This window comes from Pelodiscus sinensis, chromosome 16 (assembly GCF_052426305.1).
Source record: "Pelodiscus sinensis isolate ZL-2025 chromosome 16, ASM5242630v1, whole genome shotgun sequence".
Classification (NCBI taxonomy): domain Eukaryota; kingdom Metazoa; phylum Chordata; order Testudines; family Trionychidae; genus Pelodiscus; species Pelodiscus sinensis.
In genome coordinates, this window is record NC_143067.1 from 15991419 (window position 1) to 16010020 (window position 18602).

Here is an 18602-nt window from a genome sequence, read left to right on the forward strand (position 1 = left end):
GGTAGTTCGATTTATGGCTTTAATTTGAAATACTGGGTCCCTGCCACGTGTAGACGTGGGCAGTTAGTCCGGACTTTGTAAATTTTAGAAATGGCGACCGGCCGGGAAGATGCAAATCAAGTGCGGGATATTTAAATCCCGGGCTTGATTTGCAACTTCGAATGCCTACATTAGCCTCCCTATTTTGAAATAGGGGGCTAGTGTAGACATACCCATAGATAATACAGAGGCATGTCCTAAGGGCAGCTCTCACCTGCTCTCTTTTTATGGGAGCAAAAGCATTATCTGGCTCCTGATTTTACTCTGCTGAGCAGTCCAGAACACCTGCTGGGACAATGAAGGTTGTCTTGCGGTCAGATTTAGGCCTAATTTTGTTCACGGGGGTGCACCAAAACTAGGATCATTACAAAAAAAGTTTAGCTAGCCATTTGGCCAGTCACCGTAGCAGCCAGCACAGTCATAGCCACTGCACATATAGATTGGGTACATGCCATATATAGTGTGTCCTGTTTTACACACTTCCTTTCTACTTTTTTAAAACTATCATCAGTGATACAGATTTGCTATTTATTTCCCCTCCCTTTCTTCTGCAACCCTTTCATATCTGGTTTGCTTTCTCTCATGTGATGAAACCTGCTGAACCGAAAGGACACAGCTTAGGGGACCATCATTGTTTGAAAAGCACATTCAAAAGACAAGGATGAAAGGTATGCACCAGAATACATTGCTTCCAATATGCTTATCCTACTTAGCGTCTCTGAATTTCATTGCAAGATGTGTTCAGGTTCCCACTCATTCCGTACCACCTCAGAAATCTCATAGCCAAGTGCTAAGACAAAGTTAATACATCGGAAATGAACATGACTGTGTCTGTCAGAGGTAGCCCAACAAGAACATGAATACATTCAGTGTTTGCCTTTGTCTCTCCTCCAGAGGAAAGAGGATACAAAAATCATCCCAGATGCCTAATCTTGGGAGATTTATTGTTTTATAAAGTTCTCTCTCCTAGCCAGTGATTGGAATGAACCCAGTACCTTGTATATAGGAGAAAAGAGCAGTGCAGGGAACTGAGAGTGATCTATGGGAATAGGATGAAAATTCATTCTTCAGTTTGCTGTGGGAAATGATTGACCAAATCAAGTTTTGTCTTGAGTCGAAGGGCTGCTAAAAATGTTTTGTCTGCATTTAATTTATATAAAGTGTGATGGATTGCAGAGTGAACTTTTCTGCATTAACGTGTGTCTCACCTTACTATTGGGCCAAAGCCAATTAACGGTGGGGTAAATATCTACTGAAAGCTAAATTTCACTCTATACCTCACATTTAATCTGCCTGGGTGGTCCAGAGCAGGCAGTGGCCAGGCGAGATTCCCCTGACTGCCTCACAAAGTAGCTTCAGCCTGCATTGACACTAAGACATGCTTAGTGGACAGAGAGCACTTCCGTCTCTCTGACCCATTCCACGAGATCTGCAACAGCTGTGAACAATATCATAATGGAATCCTGACCCAAATGTAGGTGACTTCAATGGGCCAGGATTTTTCCCCATATAGCTTCAAGAGAACATGCGAGGTTAATCATCCTGTAGACACATCATCTTATTTGGATAAGTAATTCTGCAATAATTGAATAGTTTTTAGTGGCTTGCTCCTGGGCATTTGGTGGGTCTGTGAACATCAACAAAATGCCCTTGAAGTTGAGGAAGCATTCATCCTGAGCCACATACCTTTGCATTTTCTTCCCAAGCACTGCATCCATCCAAACAACCTTTTAGTAGCTGAGTTAACAACCTCAAAGTAGAAGTGTCCATCTTATTATCTCTCATAGAGTATATGAGCATATTCATCTTCTGCATGCCTGCTACCTTGCTAGACTATGTGCAAAGGTAACAGAAACAGAAAAATTCTATTCTGAGTCACTTTTGCTATTTTAACCACGTCAAGTTACTATAGAAAAAAGCCAAAACCAGATTGAGTCCCAATATGTTAGACACTGTAAAATTCAAAGATGCCATGAATACTGCTGAAGAGAGCATGTGGGTCCTAGAAGGCTATCCTCTGAAAATATCCATGCTTGGAAAACCAATTTAAAGAGTTTTGGTACTTAAGCGTCTCTGATTTCATTCAGCTTTCTTCACTTGAGCTGTGAAAATGCGTCATTTATGCTACATTCAAGAGCTTGATGCCTAGAACAGAGCAGTAAAACTGGATGCCTACCCTCTGACACAATCCAGACAGAAGCTGGGGAAACTCCAGTATTATCTCAGCTTTGATCACAGTAACAAAGAAAAAAATCACTTTGTAGTTAGTTTCGTAGTTTCTGGTGTGGCACATTGGCACATGTGTGTTAGAGAGACTGAAAGAGTTAGAAAAACTTGTTGCTTACTGAAACAAAATACAGGACTATGTAGCACTTATGTAGAATAGTGATAGAAACGTAGCCGTGTTAGTCTGGTGTAGCTGAAACAAAATACAGGACTATTTTCAGCTACACCAGACTAACACGGCTACATTTCTATCACTATTGTTGCTTAATTGCTGTGTTGTCTATGTAACTAAGGAAAGAGGATCTTTGCTCCTCAAGAGGATTATTAAAGGGTATTAAGAGAAAAGAGTTTCTCAATATGGCAACAATGTAAAATGGGGCTGAGGGAAAATATGTACTATTACATGGGTGTCTCTGTTCTGGAACTCTGTCAAACAGACCACTATTGTAAGTGTCCTTTGTCATTTCCTATGTTCATCGGCACATTTTGTCCCTTGCAACCACTTTAACCACTAACTGGTATTTTGTAATGAATCTCACACCTATTTTAGCCCTCATACTTCATACAAGTAGCAGCAAATAAATGCAAATGCCCAAAGACCCACCACTACATCCTATCCTCCCTATAATTGTTTGCAAAGTCACCCACTTGTAACTGGAAAGACCTCGAAACCAAAATGAGTGGTCATAAAAAGGTCAACCAAAGCAATTCACTGAGGTGTTATATTACACTGCCATTTGGCAGAGAAGTGAATATAATTTATTATGATAAATATGAATGTGTTCTGAAAGGTCTTAACCAAATGGATATTATTCAACTGTAAAACAGTTTTATATATTTGTTATTGCAAAGTGTCAGAAGGTAATAGATACTAATGCAAATAGTCATGGTGGGCCAAAACCATCCATAGTTTAACTCTACTTTCTGTGTGCTTATTCTTCCCATTGTACACTATGCATATGTATACCCTCACCCTGCCAAGACTCAACATTAGGTTATTCCATACCTTGATAGATTGGATAACCAGAATTCCATTTTTGAATCAGTCAGGTGTTACACAAAAAGGTGTCCCCGTGGGTACCCTGAGATTGAAAACCTTGACCTTTGGTTCCACTTTAGTAGAGTAAGTCACAGTACATTGACTTGATGTATGAGTGCAGAAAAAAGAGATTGAAGAAATAAGGAAATCTTAGTAGAGATAAATAGGATTTACCATACTGTTGTCTTTAGCCACTTAGACTTTTCAATTCATTAGAAATCCAGATAAAGTAGATGTTTGGATTCATTTTAAATTATTTTTTTCCTCTTTGCTCTAGCTTACTTTATCATTTTATTTTCTTCTGCTGCCTGGAAAAAAAATAAGCTTTTTCCAAATGAATTCGGCAAATTTATGACCAAAACTTTAAGCAGTTATCAATTATAAGATGATACATAAAAAGCCCAGTCCCATAAAACTTCCATAGATATATTTGCCAAATGCAAGCAAGATGCAAGATGCTGCACTAAAACTTAGAGCCCTTATAAACGTGTTTTCATAACCAACCCATAAACATCTTGGGAATTCCATTCTAAGTCACCGTCTGGAAGCAAACTATTGCAAATGAAAGCTTGGGACTTCAAAATGATTTAATCTCAACTCAAAAGAAGGTTTTATTAATCCTGATAATAAAAACCTTCAATTTTTACATCCTTGCCATTTTCTATGATAAAGCACCATATCTTGTTTGTGTGAGGAGATATTATCAGCGCTGTATATAATGCTTTGTTTACAAACATGTTAACAAAGGGAATACTAGATAATTGCTATAATCTTTCTAAACATTTCTGACCTTGAATTTCTGAAAAAAAAATTGTTTGCTGTTAATTCTACTATTGGGCATACTTTGAATATTCCAATGTAAAGTATCCTCTCTGCACATACAAAGCAAGCTCCCAGCCCCACAAAATCAGTCATTGCTCATTATCTTTATCCAAGAAAGGTCTATGCGACATCTTCTCTAAGCACATGGATTCTATAAAATCTTACAGATAAATAGTGTTTTTCCTTCTACATAATTGATCAAATGTTCTCTTCCTTCACATCCCATATGGAATAAAAATAGACATGCTTTGCATATGAATGCTATATAAGTAAATTATGTCAGTGGTTCTCTAATTGTAAGTTGGGACTGCCAAAGTGAGTCATGACCCCATTTTAATGAGATTGCTAGGTTTGGTGTTAAATTTTCTGGGAACTGGGGCTAAGAGTGCGGGAACAATTTTTATAACAGGAGTGCTGAGAGCCATTGACCCAAACTGTATTTAATGGAAACGACTTTAAGCCAGAAGCTGCTGCAGCAGCACCCACAGTTCCAGGACCTGCTCCTGATGTCAAAACCCCAGCTCAAGTCCCAGCATCCCAATTTTTAACAATAGTTCTAAATGTGCTCAAAACAGATTTATTTTTATAATGGGAAAACTAAGGAGGAGGATAATGGACATTTCCAAAGCCACAAAACAAGTCAGTGACAGCGTATGGAACAGAGGCATCCTGACTCCTAGCCCTGTACTCCTGTCCCCCTAATGACTTAACCCAAATATATTTATGAAGCTATGTGCAGAAGTTGATGCTGTGAAGACCCTACTACACAACTTCCATAAAACAAACAAACAAAAACCTGTTTGTGTATTGTATTTAGATTAAACTGCAGAAAAGCTAGCACTTGCAACAAGCAGTTTTTCCCATAAAAACACGATTTAGAGTATACTAACATGAGCTCAGTAGACAGTGACTATGATGTTTCTCCATTATGCAAAAGCAATCAGATACTTTCATTCAGCATGGCTTATTTTACACAGAGACACCAAAACAAGAAATAACAAATGTTAGCACACTCTATGGCTACGTCTACACTGCAGGCTTTTTGCACAAGAACAGTTGTTCTTGTGCAAAAACTTGCAGAGCATCTACACTGCATGCGCGTTCTTGCGCAAGTAAATTTACAGTAAAGCATCGGAAAACAGGGCTTCTTCCGGAAGAGTTATTCCTCTCCCCACGAGGAATAAGCCCTCTTGCACAAGAGCTCTTCCAGAAAAAGTCAGTGTAGACAGGCAACATAAATATCTTGTGCAAGAAACCCCTATGGCTAAAATGGCATCAGAGCTTTCTTGCACAAGAGACATCTCTTGCGCAAAAGCACATGGCAGGGTGGACACACCTTGTGGAAGACCTTTTGCACAAGAACTCTTTCACAAAACAGTTCTGGTGCAAGAAGCCTGCAGTGTAGACATAGCCCATGACACTAAAGCACACAATGTATATCTGGGGTGCACCCTCTATATAGCAAGCAAAAATGACACTACTCCATCTGCAGTAGGAGAGAGGAGAATTTCTGGCCATTAAAATGTTCAATACACTAAACAAATTAATTTTGGTATTTGTTTCAATAAGATGCATCCTAAATAAACAACTCGCTTCTTAAATACAGAATTGCAAAGAATAGCTCTGAAGTGGAAAGAAGAGACTTAGAATACTGCACCATTAAAAGTTAAGGTGAGCTTATTCATTGCTGAAATGAGTCCTGCAAGGCTGTATTCCATAAATATTGGCTTTTTGGAGACAATATGCATCCTTACATTGCAAAACCTGGGACAAGGTGCCTGGCAATAGAAGGTCTCTCCCCCAACTCTCCTAGAATGCTGTAAGAATGTAGCTTTCCTGCTACTGCCTTTCCCCTGCTATTAGTTTTTATAGACAACTCCGTTTAAATTTAACCCCTTGGTGATGGTCTGCAGTTTGTCAAATGTGAAATCCTGACTTCTCTTAACTGTATAAGGAATTTTTCAGTGGCATTTTTCCATATGTTCCGATTTGATTTTCCCCTGTTATCCCTACTGCTTTATTCAGTTGACATCCACAGAATGCCTGTGATTTTTCTTTTCAAATACAATTTGCAACCAGCTACAAGCTGATCTGGGAGTTAAAAGGTGAATGGGGGAGACCCTATCTAAAGTAATTTGTTACTGTGAGTGCGACTGAAACAGAATAAAAAATATGCACCAGCATTTCAATGAAATGAGAGTTCTTCCTGTCATCAGCAGTATGATAGAGATCTTCTAGCTAATAAAATCAGATTCTCTTCTTTCCTAACGTTGTGCTGTCCTGTAGAAAAAGTAAGGGAAATGGGTTAAGGAAGTGATACTCAAAACTCTAGTTTGCAGAGTTTTTCCTGGTGAAACTATGCTGAGTGAAGGCTTGTCTCCACAACAGGGTGGATCAACGCTGTGGCCATCAATCCACCAGCCTTCAATTTAGTGAGTACAGTAAAGAGCCACTTAATCAACCACCAATTACTCTCCTGTTAACTCTGGTACTCATGCAGGACAAGGTGAGTAAGAGGAATGGAAAGGAGAGTTTTTTTCTGTCAACCACTCCTCCCCTGCAATGTGGACCTCACAGTAAATAAATCTCTGATATGCTGATTTGAGTTATGTTACTAACATAATCCAAATTTGGTATCTTAGATTGACCTGTCCTTGTGGGGTAGACCTCCCCTGCCCGAGAAAAGATGAGCACTGAGAGGCTGGAAAAGAGGTACAGTGATGGGTGGAGTTCAAGAAGGAAGTGTTAGATTAGGTGATGAGGAAGCAAAGTGGACAGCTAGAAGGACAGATGAATGGATATATGGATAGAGAGAAGCCCTGGATGAATTATTACAGGGGTGGCCAACCCATTCCAGAAAAAGAGCCAAAATAGCAGTGGATACAGCGCAAAGAGCCGGGGCAAAGTTGTTGAGGGAAAAAAATGGACTGCTCCTTTAAGAAATGCATTTAAAGGCTTTTTGGCCACATCAGGCTCCCGCCAGCTGACATTATCTTGAAGATGCCATTTTGAATGGCTGCGCCAGACAGCTCCCCTGCCCCGGTGAACACAGGGAGCCTGGAAGCGGAAGCCATTTTCAGGAGTGCAGGGGCGGCTTCGCGAGCCACTTTCACGGGGGAAGAGCCACATGCATCTTGTAAGCCATAGGTTGGCCACCCCTGAATTATTAAAATTTCATTTCCTCTGGGTCAGCTAATATTGCAAATCATTCAAGTCATCAAACCATGCTTTAATAATTACCTTGCTTCTTCCCCAATACATACCCAATGCCATAAAAATTTTGATACAAGCTCAAATTAAGGAAGAGTCTACAACTCTGACCTGGTGAAGCCCAGCAATATCCAAGAGGTCATGATAAAATTTGGCAATTACCTTCTCTAATCCCATCCACAGAGCAGACATCCCAACTGCTACAGAGGCAGTATTGTCTCCATCATTCATCCCCCTGTCAGATGACAAGCATACAGTACCCACCGTGAATGGAAAGGAGGAACAGGGACACAAGAAACAAAATTTATAAATAGAAACTATAATCCACAACATTTTCATTGGATGCTCATTCAAGTAATTTCCTTTGTATAGCTATCTATAGATGTTTCCTGTAATATCCTATAGCTATTTAGAGCTCAAAAAATAATCTTACCATGCTGGCTTGCAATACTATTATCATATATATGTGTAATTTTTGCCATATTATAATTTGGAGGGGGAGGGGCTCAAGACTCTCTTTCTATTAAATCAGATAACAATGAGAGATAATTTTAAAGTGAGAACTAAATGGCTTGCAGGCATTTACTGCAGTTGATGCAATAAAATTACTTTATAAGCACAGAGAAACATCTGTCACAACGGAGAGTTTGCAATATGCATTACAATTCACCGAACACCCAGGCTGCAGTTAGAGTAAGTGTGCCATTAAGTTGTATCCTTCCTCTTCAAAGCACATTTTTTTACAATTTATATAGTGCAGCCTATAAGAAACATTGAGAATCAAGTTGTGCACTTCTATTCTTGTTCAGCCCAGTCCAATGAAAAGAAATTTTAAATGAAAACTGTAAAATAGACAAAAAGTTGTAAAGTTGTGTCAGTTCTATTCACAATAATGTGAATATAATTCCATACAAAAACTGCATTAAAAAGAACATTAAGGATGAAAAGTCAAGAAGGAAAAATGAAGAAATGCTAGGAAATGCCAGAATCCAGATTACCTGTTCTACCTTAGTGTGACCCCCACTTCTTTGTTTATTTGCATTATAGTACAGTCTCTAATTCCATCACATACTATTTTTTGTACCGGATTTCTGCCTCCTTCAGTGCTTCAAATAGATTGTTCACTTAAGGAGCAGCTATTCACTAGTTCATTTTCTCCTTGTTGTTGGCTATGTGGTACCAGGCCTGATATACTGAACACTATTCAACTCCTGTTCCAAAACCTAAATTATTAATTTCCTCCTGGGCATATATTTCTGTAGTATCCAACTGCTTTACACACATTCACTGATTTATTCTGAGTGCACCTCTGTGAGGCAAGGGGGATGCTACTGTCTCCATTTTATAAATGGGGAAGAGACAAAAAGATTAAGGTCATAAATATACACTAATTGTCATTTAAGACTCCTAAGTTCTGATTGTTCAGAATACTTACCATTATATAACACTTTTTATGTTCAAAACACTGCTCTCAAAGTTGCAGCCCTTGGCACTTCTGCACATCAGACTCGATGTCTCAAATTTGGCAGTCAGAAATTATGAGCACACAGACAGTGACACAGGGTGTGTCTAGACTACAGGTTTTTTTCGAAAAAAGTAGCCTTTTTTTGAAAAAACTTCCCCTGCGTCTAGACTGCTGCCGCATTCTTTTGAAAGTAAATCGAAAGAACGCAGTAGTTTTTTCGATCGCGGAAAACCTCATTTTTCGAAAAAAGGCACTATGGAATGCAAACTGCTTTTTCAAAAGAAAGCATCCAGACTGCCCGAGTGCTCTCTTTCGAAAAAGCAGCTTGATTTTTCCAAAGTACTGGTTGTAGTCTAGATGCTCTTTCGAAAGAAGCTTGTAGTCTAGACGTAGCCCAACTGTGGAAAAAAAAAGTTTGGTGGTAAGTGAGTGAATAGGCATCACACTGGAACTCTGGCAGAGGCGGGGATAGAACTGAATTCTCCTGGACAGTATTCAACCACCTTAGCCATGAATTTGCTGTCTCCCTGTTTTCCCCACCCTCATTCCTACACACTGGTGCTTCTGTGAGTGGGACTCACCAATGCTGCGGCGCCCGTTGCTTCTGGAGAACAAAGCTGCTGCTGTTGGATGGGGCCTTCATTCATTCCTTCCATTCCTCCACTTCGCCTGCCGCAGAAAACTATCCAGTTACATGACTGCTAGCCTGTCCCTCTCCCTCCACTCACCTTCTTTGGGACTGGCACAGACGCTTTGACAAGCATGTACCCCTTTGACCTTCCCCTCAGTTTGCATTGGCCTGGGAGGCCTCCTCGTCCCCACTGCTTGGCCAACAGCTCCTCCCACTTATAGTTTGCAACCCTCTACGGGTATGTCTACACTAGAAAGTTAGTTCGAACTAACGGACGTTAGTTCGAACTAACTTTCCTAGGCGCTACACTAGCGCTCCGTTAGTTCGAACTTAATTCGAACTAACGGAGCGCTTAGTTCGAACTAGGTAAACCTCATTTTACGAGGACTAACGCCTAGTTCGAACTAGCTAGTTCGAACTAAGGGCTGTGTAGCCCTTTAGTTCGAACTAGTGGGAGGCTAAGGCTTCCCAGGTTTCCCTGGTGGCCACTCTGGCCAACACCAGGGAAACTCTATTGCCCCCCTCCCGGCCCCGGAGCCCTTAAAGGGCCACGGGCTGGCTACTCACTTTGTGCCAGTTGCAAGGCTGCAAGCACCCGTGCCTGCACAGCCTGCACCTGCCACAGGATGAGCCAGCCATCCGAGGGCTCCCAGCCCTCCACTGCTCCCCACGACCAGCCTGGCGGCTCCCGGGAGCCTGCCCGGGGGCGCAAAAGGCGGGCGCCCGCCTGGTCAAGTGCGGAGATCGTGGACCTCATCGAGGTTTGGGGGGAAGCCTCAAATGTCCACGATCTCCGCACTAGCCACCGGAACGCGGCCGTCTATGGACGCATGGCTGCCAGCCTGGCCACCAGGGGCCACCAGCGCAGCCGGGAGCAGGTGCGCTGCAAGATTAAAGACTTGCGGCAGTCCTACTCCCGGGCCTGCCTGCCAGGGGCTGACCCGGAGGCCTGCCCCCACTTCCATGCCCTGGACCGCATCCTGGGGCCTCATGCCGTCCCTGCCCCCCGGGACGTGATTGACCCCGGGGCAGAGGGACCGCTCCTGGACACCGAGGAGGAGGAAGAGGGCTCTGAGAGCCAGGAGCCTGCCGCCAGCCTTCCCAGGACCCGGGACCCCCGAGGCACCCCACAGAGCCGCTCGCCTGCATCATCAGAGGCCGGGGAGGCGTCCACCTGTGAGTACCCTCGTGTTCCCCTTATGTGTACGGGGGGCTGGGGCGAGAGGGAGCCCCGGGACCGTGCGCCTGGGCCTTGCCCACCACGGAGCAGCAGCTGGGGATCCTGCAGGGGCCCTGGCCTTGCAGAGGGGAGCTGGGTTTCACACACCTGGGCCCCTGGGGTAATTGACCGCTGGTCTTCTTGCACCACAGCTGCAGCACCGGGGCCTGCAGGGCGCACCACACCGCCTGCAGCAGCCGCCCGCGCCCGGGCAAGCAGGACAGCCAGGAACCAGGAGGACTACCAGAGGCGGCATCTCCGGTTCCTGGACCGACAGCTCCGTCTCCAGGACCACTGGGTCCAGGAGGACCTCAGGCTGCGCCAGAGGAGTCTGGAGGCCCTGGAGGAGCAGGGCCGTGCCCTGCGAGGCCACCTCCAGAGCCTGCTAGACCGCTTTCCATTTCCTCCTCCCCCTGCTCCCCCTCTTGCTCCCCCTCTTGCTCCCCCTGCTCCCCCTCTTGCTCCCCCTCTTGCTCCCCCTGCTCCCCCTGCTCCTCCTGCTTCCGCTCCTGCTTCCGCTCCTGCTTCCTCCACACCCCCTGTCCTCTCTGCCCCCCCCCCACAACCATTCCCCACCGACGCCCCTGGACCCGCAGTGTGGCGAGACGGGAGAGGCACCCAGACTCCCACCCCTGAGCTTTCCTTTCCCTTCCTCCCTTCCCTCCCCTCCCCTTCCAGCTCCCTCGTCCCAGGTTTCCCCCTCCCTTCTCCCACCTTCATTCCTCCCTCCCCCACCCCAGTTCTCTGAAATAAACAGACGTTTTTGTTTGAAAAACAGGTGTCTTTATTGTACAGTAGATAGGGAGGGGAAAGGGGAAGGGGGGGGTAGGGTGGAAGAAGGCCCCGGTGGGGCATGCAGGGAGAGGTCAGTCCTCCTCCTCCTCCACCTGGAAGCTCTCCCGCAGGGCTTCCCGGATCCGGATGGCCCCCCGCTGGGCTTCCCGGACGGCGGCGGTGCGGGGCTGACCGTAGTGTCCAGCCATGCGGTCAGCCTCAGCCATCCAGGCTGGCAAGAAAGCCTCCCCCTTCCGCTCACACAAATTGTGGAGCACACAACATGCCGCCACCACGGGAGGGATGTTGTGCTCAGCCAGGTCCAGACGGGTGAGGAGGCATCAAAAGCGGGCTTTCAGTCGCCCGAAGGCCCCCTCCACCACGATGCGGGCCCTGCTCAGCCTGTTATTGAAGGCCTGGCGGGAGGGATTGAGGTGCCCCGTGTAGGGCTTCATGAGCCAGGGCTGCAGTGGGTAGGCGGCATCCCCCACCAGGCAGACGGGCATGTCCACGTCCCCGACCCTGATGTGGCGGTTGGGGAAGAAGGTCCCGTCCTGCAGCCGCTGGCACACGGAGGAGTTCCGGTACACCCGTGCGTCGTGTGCTTTGCCGGACCAGCCCACATTGATGTCCGTGAACTGTCCCCGGTGGTCACACACGGCCTGCAGGATGACGGAGAAGTACCCCTTTCTGTTGACGTACCGGGACGCCTGGTGTTCCGGGGCACGGATGGGGATGTGCGTCCCGTCGATGGCCCCCCCGCAGTTGGGGAAGCCGAGGGCGCCGAATCCCCGGATGACGGCGTCCGGGTCGGCGAGGCGAACCACCCTGCGGAGCAGCACCCGGTTGATGGCCTTGACCACCTGCGGAGAGAGACACAGCAAAGCGTCAATCAGTGGGGCGCCTGGGTGGCTGGGAGCGTGCGTGCCCTGGCAGTGCCCCGCGCCCCACTCCCGGAAGCAACCCCCCTGGCGGCGTGTAGTACGGCCGGGACAGCCCGACCCCTCCGGTGCGGGGCGCCTTCGCCTCCTCCCCCCCCCCCTTTGTCCCTGGGGCGGCCCATCCCCTCCTCGCAGCCCCCCTCCCCCCCGGCTCGGTGGCCGACGAGCGCCGTACCTGCATGAGCACTGCTCCGACAGTGGATCTCCCCACGCCGAACTGGTTCCCGACGGATCGGTAGCTGTCCGGCGTGGAGAGCTTCCAGAGGGCGATGGCCACCCGCTTCTGGAGGGGGATGGCGGGCCTCATGCGAGTGTCCCTTCTTTGCAGGGCAGGGGCGAGCCACTCGCAGAGCTCCAGGAAGGTGTCCCTCCTCATCCTAAAGTTCTGGGTCCACTGTCGGTCGTCCCAGCGCTCCAGGACGATGCGGTCCCACCAGTCGCTGCTGGTGTCCAGACGCCAGATGCGGCGGGGCACGCCGGTGCCGGGGCGCCGCCGCGGCTCCTCCACGGCCCCCAGGGCGGCCAGGCGGAGAGGCAGGGGGCTGACATTCCCCAGGTGGTGCCAGGCAGCCTCGAGCCATTGGTGGCAGGCTTGCAGCAGCAAGTCCAGAACGTGCACCAGAAGGTGCAGGGCGAGCCGTGGCTCCATGTTGCCACCTGTGGCAGTCCCCCCCGAAGGGAAGCACCGACACAGACGGGCACAGAGACCAACGCTTTGCTGTCCCTCGGCGAGGTTGGCAAGCAAGCAGGAAAAGCTGAGAACTGGCTGTCCAGGGGGGGTCCCTTTAAGCACGAGCCTCAGATAGCCTCAGACAGCAGCCACAAAAAGCAACTGCTGACCTGATGCCCTGCCAGAACCGGTTTCAGCTGCCCTTAAATGCCCCCCTGCGTCCAATCAGTGTGGACGCGCTAGTTCGAACTAGCAAAACGCTAGTTCGAACTAGTTTTTAGTTCTAGATGCGCTAGTTCGAACTAGCTTAGTTCGAATTAACTAATTCGAACTAAGTTAGTTCGAACTAGCGCTGTAGTGTAGACGTACCCTCCCACAGTCTGTGTGGCCCTCTTTACTTGCAGTTCCTGGCATCCCCCCTTTGCTGATAGTTACCTGATTCCCCTGCTCACCCAGGGCTTCCTTCTCATTATTTGTTATCTGTCCAGCGACCCAGCTACCGTTGTTTCCCCAACCCAGCTTTGCCCCGCCCCCCATCTGCCTCACAGTTAACACCACCATGCTACCAGTGGGACCATTAGCTTCGCAATGGGGCAGCAACAGCAAGGGACTCTGCTCTCAAACCTACCACCACAAAGGGAGCCCCCTCGGTCAACTGAAAAGGGTGAGGGGAGAACAAAGGGAAGAGCCATGCCCAGAAGACTTCCCCCACTGTGCTGGCCTCTACTGCTTCAAATCCCACCACTGGCCGCAGCTTTCCTTTCCACCAGCCATGGGGGTGCTGGTGCCTCACCCCTCAGAGCACGCCCAGCTGTTCTGGCTACCACCCCATCACCATTGCCAATGGTGCCTCTGACCACAGATGCTGCCATAACCTCCCCTGCCATCAGCAGCAGCTGGGAAACCTTCCCCACCCTGACCAAGAAGCTTGGCTACCTTGGCACATTTCAAAACCTACATAGGCAGGGGTGGTGGTGACCTCACTCCCATTCTGTTTTTTCATCAGTTGCCCCAGGAAATCAGCTATAGCCAAGGCTTACTGTTTCCTCCCTGCTCCCTGTTAAGAGAGGAGTGGGCCCTTTAGTTATGGGTTAGCCTGGACCTTCTCGCCCCAGTACTACAAATATTACGCAGCTACTGACTTCTTCAGCAAATGTAGCACAGCTTTCTCCACAGAGCATCCTGTACACAGAATAGAGCAAACCCCATTTGTCCCCAGGAATACCCTGGAACTGCTTTCTCCATGCACTTCTAGTGGGTTAGATGAGGCATGAAGAAAGGAGACATGGCCATAACTGTGTCCTCTTCTTGGCACAAGGAGCAGACAGGGAAATTAAAGGAATTAAAGGTGGCTTCACCACCCTAAAGGTATACAGGTTGAACATTCTCATGGTGTGCTCACTAGTAAATTAAAGTGATACCATGAAACGCCAAGAAGCTGGCCCCAACACACTAAGGTCCGGAGAGCGAGTAGTGAATTTAGGTGCCTTCATTTTTTTGGTGTGCAACACAGAGCACTTCAGAGGGGCCTGATTTTCAAAGGATGGGTGTTGTTATTGCCACTGACATATTTATAACAACTGATAGCAAAAGCAACAAAACAAAAATGAATGAAGGAATGCCACTGTGTATGTGAACAGAAACCTCATCATCCCTCGGGGCAGAAAGAACAGCAGACAATGTCATGATGATATTTATGAGAGTCACATTTGTACTGTAAATGAATCTACCATGTCAGATTCTCCATGTGATCCATGTCACTAATCACCACAACTTGCCAGCAGAATTAGCCCTGAATGAGGTTGATTCATGTCCAGCCGCTCCATTGGAAGAAGTCACAGAAGATAGTACTAATAGCTGCGCATCTGGATGATGATCAGAGTTCTGTCTAAACTGATAATAAACAGAACCACACGAGGACAGATCCATGCTCATGGTACAATAATAGTATTCTCTCTTGGTACTACTGCTATACACTTAGTTGTAGGTTAGTCATGGCAACAATATTGTTTCCTTACTTCTACCAGCAGTAACTATCTCTATCCAGTTCTGGCTTTTTCTTTCTATAACTAGACAATTAGCCCATCATAAGACAGGATTTTCAGGTCTCTCCTCCACGTCGGCCTTCTCTCCTGAGCCTCCGGTCTCTCACTCCATCTCTCTCTCTCCTCCTCCTACTGCCTCCCCCTCTCTCTCTCAGATCTCTTCCACCTCCTGCCTCTCTCTTTCTCTTCTCCTCCCCCTCCTGCCTCTCACTCGGGGGACCACGGAGCCCAAACAGCCGTTTGGGCTCTGCACACCCAGTGCTGCATGGGAAGGTTGGAGCCCAAATGGTCGTTTGCACTACTTGCTCCCACGTGGCGGCCTGGCTGAGTGGCGCAGAAGCCAGCCAAGCGCCCTGTAAGGAGGCGAAGGGGGACAGGGCGGTGACGTTCACGGCCAGGTGGCGGGCCTAGAGCCACTTTCATGCCGCACGTCACTGCCCCCCCCTTCGCCTCCTGCCGTGACGCTCAGCTGACTTCTGCATCACTCAGCTGGGCCGCCACGCGGGAGCCCAAACGGCCGCTTGCTCCCCTGTGGCAGGTGGTACATCACCGCCCCTTCCCCTCCCCCCCCCCGCTGTGGCACTCAGCTGACTTCTGTGCCACTCAGCTGGGCCGCCGCAGGGGAGTAAGTGGCGCAAGTGGCCGTTTGGGCCCTGCACTCCCCATGCAGCAGAGGCCACCCAGAGGGAACAGCCAGCATTTCAGGCAATAGCACTGCCCAGAGGGAACAGCCAGCATTTCAGCATTACAGACTCACAGACTTTATGATTTGGGGGGAAAAACAACAAAAGTCTCTGATTATCCTGATGCTTCATATGGGTATTTGTTTGGATATATTAGCAAAGATGTCTGGATTGTTTTGTCAGGTTTTCTCCCATGGACTCAAAAGACCAAGTTTCCCTTGTACACCTCCATTTCTAAAGCACAACTCTAGAGTTTAATTTCAAGAGTGCAAAAAGTCACTGGTGGCCGCTAAGCTCTGTAGAGGACAGTGGATTTGGAGAGGAGGGAGCTTAACTCAACAAAATAATAATCAGCCAAACCAGTTTTGTTCAAATTTTGTAGGGAAAAAATTGCTCTCAGCGACCTTAGATGCAGCAAATTTCAACGAGCTGAAAAATCTGTCCAGGCAAGTTATTTTCCAACTCAACTCTCTCTCTCTCTCTCTCTCTCTCTCTCTCTCTCTCACACACACACACACACACACAGAGCGTGTGACTCATAGTGGCTATGTTTCCATAATATAATCCTAGGAACATGTAAAGGATAGGGAGTCAATCAGTATTGTAAATAAACAGCGCTAACCGGGAGATACTAACTGTATAGTGTCCTAGGTAGTCAAACTCCCTTGCAATTGGGATATGTTAGTTGCTTTTAACTAAACTATTTGTAGTTTGCCCAGATATTGCATTGATGGGCAGACAGTAATTGGCTATACAGGCAGTCCCCGACTTACGTGGATCCGACTTACGTCGGATCCCTACATACGAACGGGGCTTTTCTCGCCGCGGAGGACGCGGGTGGCGGGACCACCCAGACGCGCCACGGTCCCGCTGCCCTCGTCCTCCGCAGCGAGAAAAGCTGCTCCGCGTCTCCCTGGTCTGCTGCGGGGCGGGGCGCAGCTAGTGCGCCCCCCCCCACCCAACAGACCAGGCTTTTCTCGCCGTGGAGGACGCGGGCAGTGCCACCAACCACGTCCTCCGCGGCGAGAAAAGCCGCTCCGCGTCTCCCTGGTCTGCTGGGGGGGGGAGGAGCCAGCAGACCAGGGAACGCGGAGCAAAGCCACAGAGGATGCGGGCGGCGGGGCCGGTCCCGCCGCCCGCATCCTCCGCGGCTTTGCTCCACGTCTTCGGGGTCTGCTGGGGGCCCCCCCCCCCCAGCAGACCAGGGAGACGCGGAGTGGTTTTTCTCGCCACGGTGGACAGGGGCGGCGGGACTTGGGAACACCTGGGGTAGAGCAGCTGGGATGCTGCCGGGTTGGTCCCCGCAGCGCCAAGGTGCGGCGCTGTGGAGACCTACCCAGCAGCACCCCGGGCTGCTCTGTCCCAGGCGTCCAGATTCAGCCACTGTTGAAACTGATCAGCGGCTGATTCCAGGAAGCCTGGGGCAGAGCAGCTCTGCCTCGGGCTTCATGTAGTCAGCCGCTGGTCAGTTTCAACAGCGGCTGAATCTGGACGCCAGTTCAGACTTACATACAAATTCAACTTAAGAACAAACCTACAGTCCCTATCTTGTACCTAACCCGGGGACTGCCTGTAATAATAAATAATGACTATAGGTACATAGTACACATAGACCATGCTCTTCAAGAAAGAAATAATTGAAAGCTTCAAAGTTATAGTACAATTTGAACCTCTCTAGTATGGAACCGTTGGGACCTGAATGGTTCTGAATGAGAGAATTTTCTGGAGCACAGGAGGTTAATATTGTCTAGCAGCTTTACCAAGCTTTCTACTGCTTACTGTGCTGTTAGTGAGCATTTAGGGGTAAATTAGAGCTAAATAACAGCACAGAACACTGAGAGCTAGGACTGGTGGCTGTAAACAAATTTTATGGGACCACGGGAAACTTGGCCGCACACATGAAAAGTGGACATCCTGCTAACTAAAATCATTCTGGACGATGGATGGTCCTAGATGAGAAATTTTTGAATTACAGTTTCAACCTGTAGTAAAGAATAAATACCAGTATGGACAAAGAGCTGATTAATATATTTGGATGCTGTACTCCACAGAGCTCTATTATAAATGTTTCATTATTTGCCTCCTAAAAATGCTTTCTTCCCATGATGGAATGGTTGATTTAAAAAACCTGGGTTTTTCAGGAATTACGAGTGTCAGAGACCCAGACTACGTTGCATTCACTGGGTATTCCATGATACTCTGCAAATTGGTTGAAAAAAAAAAGTTACTTTGGAAAGACTTTGTAGGAAGATATTTAAGGACATATTCCATATTAGTCATATATTTCTGTATGCAGAGGTCTAGGCCTGTCAATGACAAAATGTAACATTCATGATATAGGGGGTATTTTTAACCTTGCCATCTTCCTGATTCCTAAAATGTGCTTATTCCCAAATAAAAAGTATTATGGAAAAAGTTAAACTTACTTTAATGCATACATTCTGGAGGATGAAAGATTCTTTCCTTATCGTGGATTCAGGCATATCTTTTAAGGTCAGGCTGACCTCTGCCTGCCTTTTCCACCTCAAGCAGGCTGCAAAATATTTAAAGGTTCAAGAATCTTGCTCTGAGAACATTAGGGCATATACATATCCACAAACCAAATCACAGTTGCATATCCCTGTCTATTTGGACATTGACCTTGTAACATGCTTAGTAATCAGCATACCAAATTGTGCTCTCGGTTACATCTGTACTTCCTTAATGACAATAGGTTTGCACACATGAAGCTGAGCTCAGATATTGGCCTCCTGACTTAGAGTCAGCTCAGCTGGCACCAAGACCATTTGTAAAACTACAGGCTGAAGGTAATGGATGGAATCCCAGAAATGGTGTGCT